The sequence below is a fragment of the Calliphora vicina genome, chromosome 2 (genome assembly GCF_958450345.1).
Source record: "Calliphora vicina chromosome 2, idCalVici1.1, whole genome shotgun sequence".
NCBI lineage: Eukaryota > Metazoa > Arthropoda > Insecta > Diptera > Calliphoridae > Calliphora > Calliphora vicina.
This window is the reverse complement of record NC_088781.1, coordinates 27,726,394-27,743,123: the sequence shown is the minus strand read 5'-3', so window position 1 is coordinate 27,743,123 and position 16,730 is coordinate 27,726,394.

The window sequence follows — 16,730 nt, the reverse complement described above, 5'->3', positions numbered from 1 at the left end:
GGTCAAGTTTTTAAGCTGGCCATTGTTTAAATTCATAAAACTAAAAAAGTTGGGAACTTTAATGTATGCAACTGACTAGAACATATGTTTAGCCTTACGTTATCATATTTTAAATATATGAGTATCAACTTATAGTACATATATACAGTGGAGCTGTGCTCTATATAAATAGTAAAAAGCATGAAAACTTCAAAACTTCTACAGTTTTCTCAACCACTTTTTTATATTTCGAGTATCTTAATACTCTAAATATATAAAATTCTATATTTTAATATACTTCACAATGAGTGGCAAGGATTTTCGATAACACAGGTCAACAGAAAACAAAATAAAAAAACTAAAATATTGTGGAAATAAGCGAATTCACTTAATTGCGAATAAATTCGAAAGTAATGCATAGATTTTTATGACCCATATCTCATTTTGGTCCTACTATATGTAGCTTTGCGACAAAGCAATAAATCTGAACAATTTTTAACGTTTTCGATTTTTCATGATTAAAAAAAAAAAAATAGCTATTTTCATGTAAAAAATATATTTATTGTTTCAATTTGTTATTATAACTCCGAAACTTCAAAGCCGACTGAAACACAATATATAAGTGAAAATTTGAACATAGCTTCGGGAAAATGTTCTCGGAATTCAATCAATCGAAAGAAGAACACTAACTACTCAATTTGATGTATATCAAACGAAAAAACTTAAATTTTGTGAAAATGAGCGAATTCACTTAATTGTGAATAAAGTCTAAAATAATCAATTAATATTTATGGTCGATATTTCATTTTATTCCCACTATATATAGCTTTGACACAAAGTAATAAATCTGAACAATTTTTAACGCTTTCGATTTTTCATGATTTTTTTAATAGAAACAAATAACTTTTGCTTCAATTTGTTATTATAACTCCGAAACTACTGAGCCGATGGAAACATAATATATATATGAGTATTTGTACATAACATGGGGAAAATGTGTTCAAAATTCAATCATTCAAAAGAACAACATTAACTACTCAATTTTATGTAAATCAAACAAAAAACAGAAATTTTGTGAAAATGAGCAAATTTACTTAATTGTGAATAAATTCGAAAAGAGATAATAGATATTTAGGATCGATATTTTATTTTATTGCCAGTACATGTTGCTTTGGGATAAAGTAATAAATCTGAAAAATTTTTGACGTTTTCGATTTTTCATGATTTTTTTAAAACAAAAAAATTTGGTATTTTCATGTAAAAAATATAATTTTTGCTTAAATTTCTAATTATAACTTCGAAACTACTAAGCCAATTGAAACACAATCTATATATGAAAACTAGTACATAGTATGGGGAAAATGTTTTCATAGTTCAAACAATCGAAAGAAGAACATTTTTACTCAATTTTATGCATATCAAACAAAAAACTAAATTTTTGTAAAATTGAGCTAATTCACTTAATTGTGAATAAAGTCGAAAAGAATCAATCACTATTTATAGTCGATATTTCCTTTTGTTCCTATTATATATAGCTTTACTATAAAGCAATAAATCTGAACAATTTTTGACGCCTTCGATTTTTCAAGATTTTTTTAAACAAAAAAATAAGTTATTTTCACTTAAAAAATATTTTTATACCCAACACCATCATAGTGGGGAGGGTACAATGCGTTTGTGCAGATGTTTGTAAAGCCCAAAAATATTAGTCTAACACCCAAAGTATACCAATCGACATAGAGTCACTTTCTCAGTCGATTTAACGATGTCCGTCACAGCAAGCCAGCCGACCAGCCAGACGGACGGGTCGGCTGGCTTGCTGTCCATGTAAACTTTGTGCGCAGAGTAGAGAGTACAATTTTGAAGATATTTCGATCAAATTTGGTACATATTAGTTTTTCGGCATAAGGACCAAGCCTGTTAAAACCGGCTGAAATCGGTCCATTATTTCACCTAGTCCCCATACAAATTTCCTTCCGAAATTTTACTTTATCGGTCATAAATGTTTAATTTATGTATGTATCTCCACAAATTCCGCTCCAGGTCGGTCAAGCCCAACCATAATTTCTTACTTCTTTTTGCTTCAATTTGTTATTATAACCCCGAAACTACTCAGACGATTGAAACGCAATATATAATATAAAAGAAAAGTTATGTAAATTTAAATTTTTCTGTGTTTATTTTAATTTGGACCATATTTGTACTACTGGAACCACAATACATATAAATTGTGTAGTTGTTTAAAAAGCCTTTATATTTTTTTTTAAATTTTGTTGCCTTGTGTAATGTGTCTAACTAAAAACATTGAAAAGTTAAACAAAAGATTTCTTAATGGTTTAAAGAACCACAAATTGTTTAATAAATAGCTTCAATAAATCATTTATCAAACTATTTTCAAACTTGCTATTCAATAACAAATAACTAAAATTCAAACTCTAAAAATATTAAGCCTTGAATGACCCAGTATAGAGAACAAAAATAAAAATCATGCATATTTTTTATTGAACACATAACATTCTGTATTGAAATTTTTCAATTGTTCAAAAGCAAACATTCACACAGAATCATTTTCTTTATTGCAGTGAATTCTCATATAGTAGTAGTTTTGAACGTTTAATACATATGGGCGTAAATTGTTCTGAAAACAATTCAACTATCGTCATTGTCATCACCATCATTCTCAGCAGCATTGTCCACTTTTTGTTTTTACATGCAAACATTCATATTTATCTGTATGTATACGTTTTATACGAGCTCATCTCTTCAAAAAAAAAAAGATGTAATATAGTATACGTAGTAGGTACTCGTAACATATAAACGCGAATAAAGCAATTGAATAGAAATTGTTGAGTTTAACAGATACACACTCATACATATTTACATAGTTACATATCCATGTATACAAATCCTTATCCAGATATGGATAAGAGAAGTAGTATTGAATTGTTTTTCAATTTTAACGATTGCATTTTTATTCTTCAACATTTATTGAAATGTGTGTGTTTTTCTGCATGTGCGGGTGATATTAGATTTCTGTATATTTGAATCCGAATGCAAAGCAATTTTTCTCCATTTGTTTGTTTTTCCAGTCAGAAGTATTGTGAAAATGTTGAATTTTAAATGGCGTAGGATGACCCATAAATAGAATTCATGTTAAAGAGTTCCTGGAAAAACATTCAAAACTAATGAAATATGCTCGCTATATAAAACGCAAAATTTTTCAACGGAAATTTTGAGATATAAAAAAATATTGCTTAGAGTTAAGTGAGCCCAATTGTCATTAAAGCTAAGTTAAAAGTACGAGGAAGGGTCAGCACTGCTCCTTTCAACAGGCATCTGTTAGTTGACTCTTGTATCAACTTCATATTCTTTGTGTTTGACAGCCATTTACAGCAGACTACCTCGTGAATTAAGGAGCAATTGGAAAAAGCAGCATTTCGTCTACTCGTTAAGCATTATTTTTTGCGGAAAAAACCGTAACTCAAAACAAGGCTAAGCTTTATAAATACTATGGGAACTCTGCACTTTTAATTTTAATGGTAACATGTAAGAGAGCTATATTCGGCTGTGGCGAATCTTATATACCCTTCACGAACTTTAAATAAAAATGTTAAAAATTTTTTGGAAAAATTTTTAATTTTTTTTGTAAAAATTTTTATTTTTTTTTTAAATTTATTAGCGAAAGAATTTAAAAAAATTTAATTATCTCCAAACAAAAAATTTTAACAAAAAATATTTTTCCCAATTTTGACCGATTGTAGGTCCGACTTAAATTGGCCTTATATACGCCATTGCAATGGTCTTTCTATTACTGGATATCCATATGACTTAATAATCCAGTTATAGATCGAAAATAGGTTAAAAATCTATATTTTTACCTTATATCTCAGCCATTTGTGGGCCGATTGTCTCGATTTTAAATACCACCGAGCCGAAAGAATTCCCGATATTTTGATATATGAATTATTTATGTTAGTTATTTGGGGGCTACCGAAAGTTGATTTCAACATACAGATAGATATGGCTATATCGACTCAGCTATCTATAACGATCCATACTTTGTGGAGTCGCAAATGAAAAATGTAGAAATTGCAAACGGAATGACAAAGTCGAAAGATGCCGAATGTTCTGGTTGCCAAGTTGAGGTGAATTTGAATTTTCCGTCTTATTCTCTGGATTTATCCCCGAGTAACTATTTCTTGTTTCCAACCCGGCAAAAATGTCTCGGAGGAAAGAGATTTGACTACAAAGATGAAGTCATCTCAAAAAATACCTTTTTTGGGACGGATAAAAAAATTGTAGAATCATTGTAAAAAGTGCATAGAGACTATGTTGACAAATAAAATAGTTTTTTATCCAATAACCTATGTTTCATTCAAAAAGTCATAAACTTATTGAATAGCTTTTGTAATTGACATTAACTTTCAGCTTTGTTTGGATATTTGAGAATTAAACTGATACCTGGGAACATAGAATATCCGCTCTTCTGAATCCCAACGATGCTGTGACCGATTTTGAGTTGAGTATCGTTAAGGAAGAGCCACTACATTATATTAAAGCACTGGTCGGTAGCAAGGTTACGAACATGGTCGTTTATTTATCTATAAATTTTAATGAAGTTCGTACAAATTATTAATGAAGAAATGAAAATCACAATCTATAACTGGTAAGTTTACAACAAAGAAACATGTTTTTATAATCTCTATTCGATGTGCTCTTTGAGACAACGCACAGTGGTATTATTATCTAAATATTATACAATGAAAACTGATGAAAATTTTACTACATTTCAGTTGTTTATACAATTGCCCAATTCACAATTGGTGTCGTAGCATTGTATCGTTGTATGTCGTAAATTTTTTATTAATGATTTGTTTTTGTTTCGAAAAATTAGTATGAAAAATATTTATGACATACAATGCTAGAACACTACGACATCAATTGTGAATTGGGCAAATAAATATGGTTCAACTGCCAATAGTTTTAGAGCATTATTATTAAAATATAGTATTTTAAATTTAATAGGAAAGAAAAAATATTTAAATTACATATATAGTTTAAGAGATCTGAGCAAATCAAAATGGCTCCAAAAAATTTAGCATTTGCAGTTTTCATTAGAAAAAAAATAAGTTAGCTCGGTCTACCTCCGTGTTAGTACTACTACTGAATGAAAGGTTGGAATATTTTCTTTCATCTTATGTAAGAAAATTCTGAACAAACTTAAAAATTTTGATAAAACTCACGTATTTTTTATGAATATTTACAATAAATTGCAATGCATATTTACAATAAAAATTTTTGCATACTTTTAGGCTTTTATTTTTTATATGGGGGATAGGAGCAATTATGCTCCTATCCTTATGAAACTTAATATATAGATTTGGGTTTATATAAATATTGTTTATGTCGAATTTCATCACGATACTATTATTTTTATGTGAGTTTTGAACGATAAATCTACTTTCAGAAAGGGACCTATATGTGGACTAGGTTCAAATATGGACCGATTTTCTTCATACTTTGTAGTATAATATCTGGGCACTTGAAACTAACATATGCAAAATTTAAATAAGATCGCTGCATTATTTAAGAATTTATGACTGATACAACGGTATTTTGGAAGGACCCTTGTATCGGAGGTACCCCTTAGGACTATCCGATATAAACCATTTTTAATATTTAGCTTGTCTATATGAAACTAGCCAAGTTTACCAAATTTTATTATCATAGGAACACTCATTCTACTTTTTGCAAAAAAATTTATGAACCCATACCACTGTGCGACGTCTGACTTAAAGTCACTACAAGGAATGCCATTTGCTTCGGAGTTGTAATCCGGACCTATTTTTTCGAGCCGAGAGTAACACGATTAATGTGGTAAGTTAGTTATTCAGAATAATGAGTTGGGAGTAAAGGACACTTCAGACTTTTTTCTTCGCTTATCAATAGAAATGAGCTACATACTCCGGAAGAGCAATATCTAACAAGATCTACAAAGAGCATATCTAACAAGAGTATCAACTGAAGACTACGTTTGAAGACGAAATAAGGCTTCTTAAATACTTACGATTGAAGCTGAACTAAGTCTGCGGTTGAAGCTAATCTAAGACTACGATTGACGACGAAATAAGTCTTCTTAAATATGTACGATTGAAGCTAAACTAAGACTACGATTCAAGAGGAAGTAAGACTTTTTAAAGATCTACTACTAAAGACGAAACAATGCCTCTTAAAGATTAACGATTAAACTAAGGCAGTAAAACTTCTTAATGATCTATGATTGAAGACGAAATAAGACTTTTGGAATATCTATGATTAAAGAGGAAGTAAGACTTCTTAAAGATCTTCGATTGAAGCTAAACTAAGACTACGATTGAAGAGGCAGTAAGACTTCTTAAAGATGTAAGATTAAAGCTAGACTAGGCCTACAATTGAAGAGGAAGTAAGACCTCTTAAAGATCTACGATTGAAGACGAATTAAAAATCTACGACTGAACTCAAAATATGGGTTATTAAAGATTTGCGATTAAACCTAAACTAAGACTACTTAAAGACCTACCATTTCTCCCAAACTATGACTTCCTAAATTTCTATGATTGAAGTCATATTACGACTTATGATTGGTGCCAAACTAAGTCTTCTAAATACCTCCAATTAAAACTGAACTAAGCCTTCTTAAAGCCAAGCTAAGGCCACGATATTTTATATTATTCATAAATACTTGAATATAAATTTTTGCCTTTTAATAAAATGATGGACACTTTTAAATTCAATTTTAAGTAAAATCTAGGAAAACATATTATAAACGACTGAGATTCTAACTAATCAAAATATTTTTATTCTCATTTCAGAAATTACCTAGCAAATAATAAATCTGGTAAGTTTAAAAAAACCAACTTTATTTCAACTTTTTCATTTCATAAAACACAAAAATTTAATAAAATCCTCACATATTAATCAAACTCATTATTATTAAAAAAAACAAAGAAAACAAATGAACAAAAGTCTTACATAAATACAAACTAAAGTCAATAATTACAATTTAATAAATGTTCGCTGGCTTCATCTATATTCTGTGCATTTGCTCAGCATTAGTTTCACAGCATTTCCAGAGCATGAACTGAATGATGAAACAAAAGTTAACGACAAACAATCAATTCCCATTACAACTACCCAACTTTACTTAGTATGTTCATGCATTCATTTGTTCAGTCATTCATCAAATCATTCATTATTATACAAATATTAATGTAGAAATAACCAGAACAACAGCTGCAGTAAACATGGTCGTAGTTTCACATCCGTCTGTCCGTCTGTCTTCTTTTTATACTTGGTTAAACAGAACAATAAAACAAATACGTAGAAAAACAAATTGATGAGAACGGAAAAACAAAGAAAAATAAATAAAAAAAATATGAAAAAAACTGAAATGTTATAGAAAATTAAAAATTGGAACAGTGACAAGTTTTATATAGATGTATCCGGCTTGTTTTAATTATGTGTGATATTGTATTTAATGTTTATATTGTATATAAACTGCTTGAAATTATTTCCAATAATTCACTATTGAAGCTGAAAACCCTAAAAAAATATAAATTGTTTAAAGAGCAAACAAAAACATGTAATAGAGTGTTTCCTGTTAGTTTTACTAGTTTCACTAGAATTTAATTTATGAAACAACTAAATCTTTTTGTTGACTTTCCCGCTATTTTGCATATAGTAGAAAGAGTATATTGCGTTAGTAACTCCCTAAAATATAAGTCTAACACCCATCATAAAGTTTACCGATTTAACAATATCCGTCCTTCCGTCCAGCTATAAATTTTATACATTTGGTTCAAGGTACATGTGGACGAAGCCTATTGAAAATTATTGAAATCGGTCCATTATTTTACCTTCCATGTAAATGTCCTCTTGATATAGGTATCTAAACTAATATCGATCCAGATAATTCATGTTTTTTTTAAGAACATTTAAATCGTGTTTCCCTTAAACTGCGTGTCTTTTCCAAAGAAAATTTAAGTCACAAATTGCTGTTCTTTAAAGGTATTACAACCATATTTAGTTTATTCTTGGGCCAACACTCAGGGGATGACCCCTGCCCCCCCTCATGACCCTTGACCGCCCTCATGCAAAGCATTGTTTTGGTACTAGGCAAATAGGTTATACGAGGAAGGGAGGAAGTAGTGTTTGTGGACATTCGATTTGAACTATCCTATATTGAAAATGACACTAAAGATTTCAGCGGGAAATTTGTTCCACATAGGGACATTACTGCCACAGATCGAATTTTTCCTATATTGTATTGTGCGTTCTACTAGTAGATCGACCTAAAATGGATTTCTTGATGTAAAACGAGTACTATATAAAAATCGATGGGTATCAGGAAAAAGTTCCGTAATTCCATCAAAACAAATTCCATTTTAATATCGATAGAACAATGAAAAGCAGACTACATTGCGTCGGTGCTCCAGCGAATCAATATAGTTGGATACCCTACTGTCACCAATAATAATCTTTACCATTCCAGTACGCTCCAAATAAACTTTAAAGCACCGGCTGATACAAGGGAGTTGTATTGAATTTTCGGTCGTATATAGGTGGTGTTAATAATGTTTAGATGGATTGAAAAGCCGAGACACTTACTTATTTCGACACTAGAAAAATGTATTTCGACCAGCAAACACCACATTGTATTCACATGCCCAGAACAACAAGAGCGTCTGATTCCACAACATTTACACCAACCATAAATACAGATGTGTTCCATTTTGTGTCAACATCCAACACTGAGTCTTGTGAGTGTTGAAAGCGTTCCTATTCACACGACCCTATTTATAGATAGTCACGAGTTCCCGATTTAGGGAGGCATTCATTGCCCTAATCACCGACAGTCTCGGACAATAACTGAATGAATATGAATGGCAAATATTGCTGTCATCTTTAATATAATAGATAGGTTTGGAAGTTTGAAGTAGATGGTCGGTTAGAAAATCAATGTTATTTAGGGAATTCGGAAGTCGGAAAACTACAAATATTAATATTTTTCAAAGACTAAATCGTTGTTCTTTTAACCAGCAGCCATTTTATTAAGAAAATTTGGGAATAAATTTTTATTTGTTCAACAGCAATATTGGTACTTTCACAATGAAAATTTAAGACAATAATCGTGGATAGGATCTATAGTAATATTGACTCTTTTTTAAAGAAAATTTTTTAAACAGAAAATTTAAGTTTGAAATATTGTTTCTTTTAAACATCAATCGCAGGTCTTTTACAAAGCAAATTAAAGTCAGGGGTCATGGATTTTTTATAAAAAATATTGAAAACACTAAGGTGAATAATTTAAGCAGCAATGGTGGTTATTTTAAATAGAAAATTTTGGTTCTTTAGGACACTAGTTGTGGATATTTCAAACGGATAGTTTAAAACGTTTAAATTGAGGGGAAATTTTTAAAACCAAATTGCCTGCAATGGCAAATTTTGAAAAATGGAATTTTTATTATTTTGTTTGATTGGACTAGCTCTAAGTTTTAACAGTTACAGCAGCAGTGCATTTTTTTGGAATTAAAAAAACAGTTACAGTGGATATGGGTTAATTAACAACTCTCTTCATTGTCATCATTTCTTGAGATCCATCGCTTGATTTCTTTTTTTTTCCTTCGACAAAATTGCTTCTCGTATCTTCACATGTCTTTTAGTTTGGATGAACCCTGTTGGAGACCATAAAAACTCAATGATTCTTGAGGATTACTATTTCTGACTCAAATCGTAAATTGGTGGAGTACCATTTATAACTCGACGTATGATCCATTATCACTCTTGATTTTAATAGCAAGGTTTTAGCGTTCCAGCTTCCTAAATGAAGATTTATGTCGACTTAGGACTTACTTGCATCGATGAGGGATATCTTGGTAATTTGTGAGTCGTTATATTTCGGCAATAAACTTTAAATACCAAACAAATAAACTGTATATTGGAGGAAGGATAGAGAGGGAGTAATGCTTTTTCATAACAATTATGTATGAACTAGGAAAGCAGTTTAGGTGAGGAGTAGAGTTGGTAAACATTCAATAGACTTTGAAATTAATATTGATGACATCGGCATGAAGAGTATACTACAGCCGGACGGCGATCCTCTGGTCAATCGCAAATGGATTAGCTCTTCTTGAGGAACGTATTTATGTAGAAAACTGGTTGATATAAAACTTGTTTATGTCCAATTTCATTACGATATTTATTATTATAGGACATTTACGAACGTTCAAAGCATTTTATGAGGGGGACCTTGCATGGGGACTAGGGTCAAATGTTGACCGATCTTCGCTATAATTTACAGTATAATTACAGTGTGGTTATAACTCTTTTGTGCAACATTTTAACAAGAATAAACATATTTATGACTGATCAAATAGTATTCCGGGGGACACTTGTATTGGGGCTAGGTGAAATCATGGACCGATCTTGCCCAAATACCAAACAAATGTTATTAACAGAGAGTATTTGTGGAAAATTTGAGCCAACTATCTCGTTTTGTTTTGGCCCTATCGTGTTTCAACAGACAGGCGAAGGACAGGCGGACACATGTTTAGAATCTTATGCCGACTCAGTTCTGCGGCCAATATTTCGATATTTTAGAAAATCGATATATTCTCCACATTTTTTAATGCTGGTATAAATATAGTCCTGATCGATTTGACTGCAGCTGTCATTTCAAAATGTTTCGCTTATTTTAAAATAATCTAACCAAACAAAAAACCCGCAGAAATTGTTTAAACATATTCCCTCTTTAACCCAGTTCCTTTACAAATTATTTTCCGATACCACTATTCTGAAGGAATTTAGAAAGCTCAATTATGCAATATTTTCACTAAGATGATGATGATTTAAAATAAAGCAACTAAATTTTGATAGACATTATTTAATAACAAACTATGAACCTTTACATTGCACAACTTTTAAATAGCTTTATTATGATCTTCAGTTTTTAGCTTTTTAATTTTCATTCATTAACCATAAGACGCTGGTTATGCAATACACTTAACTAGTTTAACTACAGAATGACCCATATAACTACCCATCAATTGCACTGTTGCTTCCGGCCATACAAGTACATACCCAATGGAAGCGACAGAAAATTACAAAAATATTCTTGTTATTACATGTTGGCAACACAACAGTATTCTAGAAAATAAATGAAAACGGATACTGACATTGAAGGATGTTGCATGCACAGCACTGCACTGAACTGTACTGGACTACACAGCAAATGTTATTATTGCAGTGTGTTGTGCTGAATACAGAAGTACATACAACTAAGGCTAAATCTAAATTGTCTTAATAAAAGACAATGTTGGAAAGAGAAAGAGATTATGCTTCTATATGCTTCCTTCTAACGGAAATAGTGTAGTAACAATATGTATGTATGTGCGTATAAACTGAAAGATGTTCACAACACGTTATAGCGCATTGTAAAAACAATAGCAACAACAGCAGTGGCAGCAGCAACAGCTATAATGAAGATAATAATTATAATGATGCTGAAAATAATAATTCTGTAGATGACGCTGTAAAACACTCATACACATACACCTTTTCATACTGCACAACACACATTTAAATGCTGGGTGTTTGTCTTGCCACTATTATGGTTTGCGGATTGCTCGTTGCTGGTCTAGCAAGTTGATTGTTGTTAATGATGACGATGTTGGCGTGATGTGGTTAACGAAGAAATTGAAAACGATAAAAATGTTGGTGACATGGCTTTTCATGTTAAAAATTTGTTTCTTTTCTTTTGCTTCCCTTGTACTTCTGTTCGATTTTTTCATTTCTTAGTAATTTATATTCCGAAAAGATGAATAAAAGTGGCAAGAAAACGATAAAGTAAAATAAATTACTTCTGTAGAACCTAAAGAAATTTTTATTTAACCACGAATGTGTAAGGATTGAATTGTGGCTATGAGAACATATAATTTAAGTGAATTTAATTGCAATGAATTATATTATCACTTCCTCTAATTATATTGTTTTCAAAATAAGTTTCATTGTCAATTTGTAGATATTAAATTTAAACAATAACTTGCAGAAAAATTTAATAAATAATTTGTTTTTTTGTCAACTAAATGTTATTTTCTATAGTTTTAAAACAATTCTTTAAAAATGTTTAAATTTTTTATTATCCTAATTATACCCTACACCAGCATAGTGTGGAGGATATTATGAGTTTGTGCTGAAATTTTTAATGCTCAAAAATTGGTCTAACGTCGAACTCTTAACAATGTCGGTAGTCAGATTTTTTTTTATCTTTTTCTTTATTGAATCTTTCTTTTGAATAATTTACAATTAGTATTAATCTTAATCCAAACTAAAACTAAAGTTGGTATTGCCGCTGCAATGTCCAACATGATTAGATTGATTAGATGAAGAGCGGTACATATTTGGTCTTATCTCTCATATAACAAACTCTTCAGAAAATCACTCACAAAAATAAATTATTGAATTTTTAAAAGAAAAATGTTTTTTGCTCATTTACTTAGTGTAGGGTATTATATGGTCGGACTTGACCGACAAAACTTTCTTACTTGTTTCTTGTTACATTTATTTGTTTAAGAAACAAGTAAGAGAGCTATATTCGGCTCTGCCGACTACAAATTTATAACAAAAAATTTTGTTGATGAAAAAAAAATTCGTGTTAAAAAATATTTTTACCCATTGCAGGTACAACATACTATATATAACCTTATATATATCGTTGCAATGGATTTTAAAATATCGATAATTATTGTCTATATTAATGACTTAGAAGTCTAGATATTTTTTATAACTGCTACACATGCATTGAACCAATTTAAGAGTCAATGGTCTTCTTTGAAATATTTTGCCATTTCCTTATAACCGACTCCAATAAATCTTCCTTCCTGGTGTAATTTTGGGACCTTTTTTTTCGATTTACAATTTCCCATAGATTTTCTATGGGATTGAGATCTGGGGATTGGGCAGGCCACTTCAAAACACGTACCTCGTTGGATTGTAAGCACTCGCTTACAACCCTACAGGTGTGTTTCGTGTCGTTGTCGTGTTGGAATCTCCAAACTAGGGGCATATTTTCCTCACCGTATGGATGCATAACATCGATTAATATGGTTCTGTATCCTATACCTGTCATGGTATCTTTTATAATATGAATTGGGCCCATAACTTGCCCTGAAAAACATCCCCATACCATAATATTGCCGCCGACAAACTTATTTGTGTACTTTGGATCTAATCATTTTCCCTTTGGTCATCTTACAAATGTTCCCCCATCACTGCCTCTTAAATTGTATATGGATTCGTCGGAAATGAGGACAGTATTCCATTTCTGTATCGACCAGTTTAAATGATCCCTGGCAAATTGTAAACGAGAAATGAGTGGTTTTTTCACAGGACGATAGCAACCAAGACCAGCCTCATTTGCCCTGCGACTAACTGTTCGGGTACTGATTTCTAATTTTAGGCTATTAAAAACCTCTCGAGGAGTTAATTTTGGAATTTCTTGAACTCTCTCGCTATTAAATTATCTTGTCTAGGAGTAGTCTTGCGAGGTATTCCACCTAAATGTTGAGTTTTTACAGAACCGGTCTCACGAAATTTCTTTATAATTTTTGAAACTGCTGATTTATTTATTGAATATTTGTCACAGATACTTTTTTGTTTTAAACCAGCTTTAAAACGTAAATTATTTTATTTTTTAAGACTTTACAAATCTTAGCTTTAGCCATTTTCGTTAACTTTGAAAAAAAGCAATTATGTGAAGAACTTAGAAAAAGAAATTGTGAAAAACTACAAGAGATTTAAAATAAAATAACTGTAAACAGGATGCTTTTTACATCGTTATTTTAAATATTATTTTTGTTTTACACTTCTTTCTTGAAAAAGTATATAAGTTTCCATTGTTTTGTCAGTAGCAAAATAGTGCATATTTTTCATTTTGTTCCCTTTTTTCAGAATATAATTAATTATGTTGTTTGTTTTTCAGTTAATTTATGTAAATAAAACTATACAAGTAAATTATTAAAAAAAAAATTTTATTGTAAAAATATATTTTAAATTTTGGGCTACATATGGAATATTTGGAAATGTTTCCATTGTTTTGTCAAACACTGTGTATCCTTTAGCGGATATATGTTTATATGGAATTGCAAACTTGTATACTATATCCTTGAAACTCATGATGAAGGGTATACAAATTATTCTATATATTTTATTGCTGTTTTGTCCTTTTCTCTGTTCCTTTAGAAATAATCATAGTAAAAATTATAAGACTGCCTGTGTGTAATATCAAATTGTATTCTTTATACCACTTCCGTTTCCGCCTTCAGAACCATACTGAAGTAAAAGATTATTATTTGTTATTAATAAAGAGCAATATTTTTTCTCAATTTCAAGGCCTTAATAAAGTATTATTGAGTTACAGTAGATGTAATTAATTGTTTTAAACAAAACTTAAAAAAAAACAAAAAATTTTTTATGTTTTTAGAAATGATTTGGAACAATTTGAAAGCGACAAAAAAAAATAATTGTATACGATTACAAAAAGGATTTTGTTGCTAGTGTAAAATACACAGACATATCGTATGTGTGGATAACAACACACCAGTGATGAATGTTAAACTTGATAAACTTTTTCTGATTACGCGCAAAAGTTATGTTGGTTTAGTTGGAAAATTTAAACAAATTCTTAAAAATGCATTTCTACTTAATTAAAATTTAAATGTTACCAGTACGTAGAACTTTCTGGGAATATCAGCATGATTTAAAATGTTTATTTTATATTTAATAATTTTGACAATACATACGCTAAAAAAAATTATTATATTTTTTCCAAGAATTCGTTAAGAATAATAAATGTATAATGTTTAGATATTTCATGTAATATTGGATGTAATTTTCAATATTTTGTAGAAAACTTAAAAAACTCGATATTGGTTTAAAAGTTACAATACTTCAAAACTATTGTTCATGTTAAATTTTCTGAAAAAAAATTGGAACTTTGATGTCATTATATAAAGCTTTAATTGTTATATATAAATTAGCGTTTGTTAATGACCGCAAACATTTTGACCGACATATTTGAATTGCTGACAGTATACATATTGTATGTTAGTGATTATAAATAGGTTAACCGAAAAGCAGATTTTTCTTCGAATTTTCAGTTTTTTGCGTTAAGCGATTAAACGGTTTAATCACTCGGTTAACCGGTTTTTAAAATTTGCAACGAAAATCAATAATCAATCTCATATTTTGTTGAATTTTTATATTCGTTGTAAACACATTATATCAAACATTTGATCTGATTAGAAACCTAAGAGAAAGTGTGTTTGCATCTTTAAGTTTTTCTTGGGACTTGGAACATTTTCTGTTTCATATCAGAAAGTTAAGTTGATAATAAATTTGAAAGTGATCAAATATTTAATTAAAAAAAATATGATTTATATTTTTTGGTTTAAATTTAATGAATAAATAAATTGATATTATATAATAATTGCTTTTTGGTTTTCAATTGTTTTACTATTGGATATTTTGAGTTTTCTACATATACAAATTTATTGTCAAAACTTTTAAAATAATTCCTTTCAAAGTCGATTAACCGCTTAAACCGTTTTTTCGATATTTGTTAACCGAAAAACCGATTTTCTCAAAAAGGCAAATATCCAGTTAACTGGAAAACCGATTATTAAAAGTTGTTTTTTTATAAACAAAAATTGTATGCTCGATATAACGAATGGTGAGAAAAAACAAACAAAATCAAACAAACGACCAAATTTTTAACATTGAAAACCTTATATAGCCAACATTTCGAAAATTGTACGCTCAATATAACGAACAGAAAGTATAAAAAACAAAAGTTGAAGAATGTAAAAATAAGAAAATAAGTCGTTACAGTACCGTTTTCAATGGTTACTTTCTTTAATAATAGGTGCTTTCATTTTTTCTATAGTGGTTTTAATTGCTTGTTTTCACAATATCGAATGAAAGATTTCGTTCGCATTCTAAGCGAAAGAAAATTGATTCGTTCACATAAACATGAAGTTAGGGAATCCAAAATCAGATTTCTTCCGCTTAGGATGCATACGAAATTTTTCACTCGATATTGTGAAACACGTGAATTAATTCACGTGAATTAAATATGGGAAACCTTAGAAGAATTTCATTGAACGAAAAACTATAAATTTAGATGATTAAATGAAATATGGAATAACAAAATCACATTTTATCGTGACTAAGTTTTTTTTATGTGGAATCTGTAATCTTCAAAATCGGTTTATTTAATGTCCCTGAGTTTAATTTTCTACAGGTTGAATCATTTTCAGCATCGAAATCCCTTAAAATGAAGGCTTTATTAATCGTGGATAATGCATCAAGCCATCCTCCAGAAAAAAATTAGTAAAATATATTCATGCCTCCTAATGTCACACCGCTCATCCAACCTAGGGATCAAAACGACATACGTTTAGTTAAATTCTAAAATAGAAAAAGTTGTCCAAAAAAATTAAAATAAATTAAAATATTAAGTAATTTTAAAGTCAAAAGACAAACAATTGATTTTAAAATAATAAAACTATTAAATTCTGATTGTAATTTGATATAACATACGGAATTCAAAATTATAGTCGACTTTATTTATTTGAATTTAAAAATGTTCAATTAAAATTTTTTAGTTTTTATTTCTTACCGTATGATTATTTCTCTGTAATTAAAAATTAAACATT